The sequence below is a fragment of the Sorex araneus genome, chromosome 1 (genome assembly GCF_027595985.1).
Source record: "Sorex araneus isolate mSorAra2 chromosome 1, mSorAra2.pri, whole genome shotgun sequence".
In the NCBI taxonomy this organism is placed as follows: Eukaryota; Metazoa; Chordata; class Mammalia; order Eulipotyphla; family Soricidae; genus Sorex; species Sorex araneus.
The window spans coordinates 299,253,867-299,261,375 of NC_073302.1; positions in this window are offsets into that span (position 1 = coordinate 299,253,867).

The following is a 7,509-nucleotide window of genomic DNA, read 5'->3' on the forward strand; positions in this document are numbered from 1 at the left end:
CTCACATGGTAAAGGGAAGCCTGCGGTGCCACCCTCCCAGAGACCAGGATGGTCAGGAAAGTTCACCCTGACCTCTTGCCGATCTCCTCTGAGAAGAGGTAGAAGCCAGAAAACCCTCCTGGAAGTGGATGCCCCGAGGTCCTGAGCCTGCAAGCCTGAGAGGGCAGGTCTCTGGCTAGGGCCTGTGAGCACAGTGAGAGGTCAGGGCCATCCTGCAGCAGGTGTCAGGGGACCCTGGACAGTCAACAGAAAGTGGCCACAGGAAGAGAGCGAGACAGGGAGGGAGGGGCCACAGGAAGGGGGCGAGACAGGTAGGGAGGGGCCGCAGACAGGGAGGGGCCGAAGGTAGGAAGGAAGGGGCCAAGTAGGTAGCCTCAAGGGTCAGCATTCAGCACTTCCAGAACATTCCGGCCACTAAACCTCCGGCAGACACTTTCTCTGCCTCAGCTGCACTACCCGGCCCAGATCATTTCACCGTAAGGGTGAACTACTGTTCTTCACACACTTTCTTCTGGGAACCCTTTTTTTTAAAATCAAGTTTAGAGAATTATTTGTAACAAGGAATACACCAAAAATTATTTAGGGACTGTTATTCAGGCAGGCTCCGGTGGTGGTGGGTGTTCAATTTGAAGTCATGTTGGTGGAAAGGGGTAATGCCGGTGGGTTGGTGTCGGAATGTTAAAGGTAATAAATTATTTTGAGCAACTTCATGAAAATAAAATTATAAAGAAAAGTTTGAGAACGATTGACAAATGGAAGGACTGAAATCCCCACGAAGCCCTCTGGACCCAGGACACAGCACCGGGGCATCCTACCCGAAACGGACAGGGAGCCGAGAGATTCTCTCCAGCACTGGCCGAGTCAAGTGTCCAGAGACCAGGAGTTTGGGGCCACCTGCAAAGTTTGGGTCTCCCCCACCAGCACTTGATGGACACGGCGGGCCCCACCCACTCGGTCCTGGAGCCTATCTAAAGGGGAACTTCCAGGAAGTGGATCCTTTCCGGCCTTCACCTGCCACGGGGATGCAGCATCTCTGAGCCTTGTCCAGACTCCCCGATTTAGCAAGGTCGAAGGCCACAGCAGAGGACCGCCACAGAGTTCAGGTGAGTGGACTCTCCATCCACTCTCAGACAGGATGTAGGTCCGGGGGCTCTTGGAAACAGGAGATTTGGCTGGGGTCTAGATGAGGGAGAGGAGGATGTGCCAAGGCAGGGTAGGAGGGGGCATTCCTGGGTGCCCGTGTGTATGGCGTGTGGGATTCCTTATAAAGTGCACTGCAGGGCTCTGTGGGATAATGTGTGCATGTGTGTGTTTTCCTGTGTGCACGCGTGTGTCTGTGTGCATGTGTGTTTATGTGTACGTGTGTGTGTCTCTGTGGGCATGTGTGTGAATGTACTTCTGCGTGTGTGTGCATGTGTATGTGGGTGTCTGCGTACACGGGCGTATGGATGTGCGCATGCATGTGTGTGTGTGTGTGTGTCTCTGTGCATGTATGTTTGCATGTGTGTGAGTTGCAGTGAGTGGCCGTGTGTAACTCTGTGAGTGAATCAAGCTTGTTTCTCCTTTCTTTAGGAGGCCGACTCTGCCGCCAATACCCAGAGATGAGTTCTGTGTGGGGACGACCCGCTCGGCCCAGAGGCCCTGCAGCCCAGAGAGCCCAGGCCTGGAAGGTGTCCCCGGGAGGAGCCCCAGAGCACGAGGACCCCAAGGTAAGTGTTGGGCTGGTGCAGGGAGGAAGTGGGAGGGTGGACAGGCCCAGAGTCAGGCCGGGAGGGGAAATGAGCGTGCCCACCTCTGCCCTGTCCCATCTCTCGGAGCTGGTCTTGGAGCTCATCACGGGTCAAGTGGGCAGGCCTTTCCATCGGGCATCAGTGGGCCATGGGCAGGGCCCCCTGTGCTCTGGCCTCAGACCCTGCCAGGCCCCAGCTGCCCTTTGCCGCTAGTGCCAGGGGGTGTTGGCCCGTGTGGGATGGGCTGCCCATGCCGAGACGAGTCCTGCAGGCCCCACGTGTCCCAGCACTCTGGGGCCACAGGGGCTCTGGGCTGGAATCTCCCAGGGGTCCCCTGGAGGGGATGGGGTCCTCGTCCTCCTGGCTCCAACTGGCCAGTCCCTCTATGACCCTGCACAGGCTCGCAGAGCCCCTGCCTCACTCTGGCCCTTCTCTCCGCAGGTCAAGTGCAAGGACTGCGGCGCCTTTGGGCACCGGGCACGGAACCTCAGGTGCCCCATCAGACGCTGGCAGGGGGCCCTGGTTCTCCAGCCCCTGGGACGCCCAAAGGAAAAGGAGAACGTGCCGCCCCGTTGTGCACCAGCGCCCTCCAGGGGCGTCCCTAAGGCCTGCGGATCCAGGTGAGTACTGGCACGTTTCCCGCAGCTCGGGGCTCCGTCCCAGATTTGGTGTCTCCCAACTCCCACAGGATGATTGGCCGGGCATCCCAGAGAGGAGGGGAAGGAGGGAGCCCACCTCCTCCCTCCCAGAGAGCGCCTCTCTCCTGGGGCCCCAAATGCCAGGGTCGAGGCACCCAGAGAGAGGCCCTGGGGGGTGGAGGACGGAAGGCAGTGGGACGGGCCGGCAGAGAGGACGCTGGTGCAGAGGCCCCGCAGCTCTCCCTCCTCTCTCCCACAGGGCTGGGCGACGGGTCAGGGATGAACGATCGAGGATGGGCTGGGCTGACTGACTCTCTGATGTGCTGTTTGCAGGCTCATTCCCGGGAGGGGATCTCTGCCGAAGGGATGCCCCACGACACAGGACCAGAAGCCCCAGGCCTTAGCGAAGGACGGGAAGGAGTCCTGGGACTACGTGAGGGTAAGTACAGAGGGGCCAAGCTAGCCCATTCCTTCATGATCCTGGGCGCCGCCCCCCCCCAGACCCCCCGCCACCGTGTCTCCTCTCTGGTGTCCCTCTCACTGTTCAGGGTCCCCTGACCTGTCCCTCCTCTGTCCACCCCAGTGTTCTAATGTTTGTGGTACCTTCGTCATGGTCACTGGTTTGGGTGTGAGCTGGGGACGCAAATGTCACTGTGTCTAATTTGTGCTTTTCTCTGTCTTTCCTTGCAGCAGCCATGCAGAACCCGGCCTGCGCTGGTCCTTGAAGTACCCGTCCAGCCTGAGGAGGTGCCTCGCGCACAACCCCAGAGCAGTCCTGAGTTGGTTCCCGTTGCCGGGAAAACACCGGGCCTTTCGCCGAGCTGTGTGCCCGCTTCTAGGAGCCCCGCATGGGCAGCTGCCCGTACACCTGCCCTGGCTCCCAGCCGCAAGCCCCGGGCACTCATCCAGTTTGGATGCCACAGTGGCAGCGATGGAGCAGCAGGCGAGAGAGCAGCAGGCAAGAGAGCGGCCAGCGCACTCACAGACGCCACCCACAGTTCCCCGAAGAAACGGAGGCTCGGTCCCTCCCCCTCCCCCCAGGGAAGCAGCCCGGGCACAAGATTGGGCAGCGGCCACCGACAGGACACTCTGGTCCCTGGAAATGAATGCCCTGTCCACACCCCAGTTCCTGCCCAAGCCCACGAGAGTGGCCAACGTGATGAACAGGGGCTTGAAAGAGGCTCCCAGCCCCAGGCTCCTAGTAGCCACGGACAGGAGGTTGCGGCCTGCCGTGCGAGCCCTTTGCCTCACCTGGGGAACCCTGTGGAGGTCGGGCCTCTCACCATGGTGTTCCGGAGGCTGCAGGGGGACCACTGGAGCTGTGGGTTCCTGCCTGTCAGCTCAGACTCATCTGTAGCGGCCCCTGAGCCCCCTGCTTGCAGCCCACCCGCCGTAGGCCCGACCCCGCGCCCCTTCAGTGTGCTCTATGAGGACCTCCTGGTGTCCTCGTCCTCCGACGAGAGCGAGCCCCCTGCTTGCAGCCCACCCGCCGCAGGCCCGACCCCGCGCCCCTTCAGTGTGCTCTATGAGGACCTCCTGGTGTCCTCGTCCTCCGACGAGAGCGAGCAAGACTGAGGCCAATGCCCACCAGCCTGTGCCCCCGGCTGCATGTGACCCGGACTATCCTGTTACTCTGGAGGATACCTGTGGGCCCAGACTGTCTCTGGGGGACCCCTAGTACCTAGCCCAGAGCAGGGGGGACTGTTGGCAGTTGGGGGCCAAGATGGGACTCGCACTCAGGTGCCCGAGAAGCATCGTTCCAAGTTAGGACTCTCAGGAGAATTCCAGATCCTGCGTCTGAGGCTGTTTGAATTCTGTCCCCACAGACTTTGCAGAAGAAGACGGTGGGATGAACAGCAGCAGAATCCTGGCCTTTCGTTCTGCTGTGGCCGGGGCTAGGACCAGAGCAGGTACCATGTCGTGTGCGCACGCCAGCGGTGCCTTGACTTGCTGGGGCCTTTGGTCGTTAGGTGGGCTCTGCATGTGCCCATGTCCCATGTAGGGGCAGAGCAGGATGGGCGTGTTTTGGGGACTGTGCCCTGGGATGTCATCGGGACTCCCCATGGCAGTGACTTTCCTCCAATAAAGTGTCTGAATTGCACCTATGTCTGGTCTCTCCCTGGGAGGCATCGCCAGTCACGCACATCCGGGTCCCCTCCCCCTGGTTTCTCATCCAGCAGAAACCATCCAGGATGGTCAGAGCCAAGAGCTCAGGAGAGGTGTCTTGTCCTCCTGACTGGGCCGGGTGGAGGTATCTCTCAGCTCAGTCTCAAGTTGGCCCTCGACATGAATTTGGCATTTGGAAGGGGTACGTGTGGGATTCAGTGCCAGAGAAAGGCACCAAGCCTTCCAGGCCCCTCCTCATCTGGGCCTGGGTCCCATCCATCAGGATCCCCGTTTCCCTCCCTCAGCTTTGCTTTGGTCTGTTTCTCACCCATCACCCGCTACACGCTCACACAGAGCAACTCAAGGACGGGTCGGGCACATAAATATCACTAGGGCGCCCCAGCGCTACAAGACTCCCGTGAGAGGGTTAGGGGCTCACAGCCATGAATCCCAGGTAAATTCTCCTTCCATGCAGAAGAAAAACTATGCATCAAGTGGGCACTCCTTCCCAAGCATTCCACTGGTCACTCCTTTTGAAGAAATGATTGGCGATCTTTTCTCTGTCTATCCGCTCTTGATTTTGATTGTGGGACGGTCATTGAGTTAAACGTATATGTTTCTCCGGGGCTTCAGGAGTCCCTTAGGACACGGGGCACTAGGGTTAAGAAAAAAGACCTGCAGGAATTCCTTACTTACATCATCATCGGTGAGGTGTCTCCCTGGTTTCCCCAGGAAGGTACTATTGAAGAGAAACGTTGGGGGAGAGTAGGAGATTGCTTAAAAGATTATTATGAAACCTTTGGGCCTGAGAAAGTTCCAGTCCAAGCCCTTTCCTATTGGAAACTCATTCGTGATATTCTCAAAATTTATCATCACTCCCCTGAAGTAAGGAAGATTGTCCAACGTGGGAGAGATTTCTTAAGAACATTGTCATTACCCCCCTCCACCTGCTCTTGGGTTGTTATTCCTGTGCCCAACAGTGACAGCCCTCCCGCTGATAAGACACAATCCAGAGATTCCCATCAGACCAAGGCCCTTTAGAAACCCCTCCCTAAAGAGTCCTCCTGACAAATTATCCCCCACTGATGTTCCAACCCTGGAGAATGGGGCCGCCCATTATCATGATCATGAGTCTCTTCCCCCTCTTGGAGCCTTTCCTACCTTACCCCCACCCTATCCTAACTTGAGCCTCTTTCGGCCTCTACACTCCCTTGCGTGCCTAAAGACCCTCCTCTTGGTGCTCTGGTTCTTGATTGGATTTCGTTTCCAGTGCCCTGGATAGGGCTAAAAACCACTGCTGGCTGACCCCTAAGGATCGATATTTTTTATCAATCCTGCCTGGCACCCGAAATGCAAAACAAAGCACAGTGTGAAGGGAAACTGCTGTGCGGGAATGACACCCGTGCCACAGCTGTCCCCGCCCAGCCCCGGAGAGCACGTCCACACAGCGTGTCAGGGACGCAACTGGATTCGCAGCCAGCCCTCCGTCAGGTCAGACGTTTCTTTAAGGGAACCCAAGAGGAGCAGAGACCCGCGGGAACATCCCGAGAGAGACCCTACAAGCATGTGTGGCTTCGGCAGGCGGAATCCCCAGCTCGACTGCCCCAGCAGCTCGTCCCCATTGTTAACGTGCTGGCCGCTGAGCCACAAGGAAGCAACAGGCAAAGGCACGAAGCAGCTTCATCCCGCTGGGCCCCGAGGGAGGCGGGACTCTCCAGCACAGAGTCAGCATCCAGGAGGCAGAGAGGGGAGGATCCACACGCAGACTGCCCAGGTGAGGGGCTGAGCCAACTCCAATACGCCCGGGTCTCACTCCTCGGTCTGTGCAGTGAATCGACGGAAGCGTTCCCAGGACCCACTGCCAGGATCAGGCACTGCTGTGACTGGAGGGAACCTCGGCCAGTGAAATCCGGGATTGGCTTCTCGCCAGACTCTGCACTGTGCTCACTCTGGGCCTCTTGACCCTGCCCCGTATGAGCACCTCCATCCCCTGAGCACTGGGGCTTAATGGCTCAGTCGTGGGCTCCAACCCAGCTGCCCCCGGCTCAGCTACTCGGATACCACATTACTTCCAGCCCCTGCCAACAAGCATTTCTGCTCTGAGGATCTGTCCTGCATTTCCCACGAATTAGCCCCCGGGAACTCTTTGTCACTAAGAACCCAGCCCGTCACTAGCAACCACTCTGAGCTCCGCCTGCTCCCCTCCTCCTGCCACATCCTTTAGGTCTCTCAAGGTCCCACTCCTTCACTCCTCTCGTCCTTGTAAGGGACGGGGCCTTGTGCCTCATCTCCAGACATTCCCCTGTCCTCGACAACCTTGCACGAGCAGTCCAGTGCTGCCCTGAGCCCCTGAGCCCCTGCCCTTTCCTTGTCCAACCCCCAAATTCAGAAACTCTCACACCCTGTCCACAGGAGTCACCGACCCAATGCACCTCCAGGAGGTGGCAAGAGCCCCTCTCTCGTGTGGGCACAGCAGCCTCCTGGGGGCTACTCGGGGCCTTTGGCACCTTCACACCAGCTCCTGGACTGCGGTGTCCGCATCGTACCCGCCCCCAAGTCCCACAGGGCCCCTCACTCTGCTGGGGGTGAGCAGAAGTGAGGCGACTTCACGATGACATTCGATTGAACAACCACCCCCAAGCCTGCCCGAAGAACAGGCCCTAGTTTTGTTTTTTTTTTCAATTTTCTCTTGCTTCTAACGAATGATTCGCTAAATATGAGCATAAGAGTGTTCCCAGAAGACAGTGTGTGAAGGACAGTAGTTCACTCTTGAAGGCGACATGAGCTGGGCGTGGTAGTGCAGCAGAGAGGTAGAGAAAAGTGTCTGCCAAGGGTTTAGTGGCCAGAAAGTTCTGGAAGAGCTACGTGTTGACCCCTGAGGCTAATTCCTTGGGCCGTACCTACCTGTGGCCCCTCTCTACCTGTCTCACCCCAATGAGTGGCCTCTCCCTACCTGTCTCACTTCCTACATGTAGCCACTCCCTGTTGACTGTCCAAGGTCACCTGACACCTAGTGCAGGCGCCCCTCACCTCTC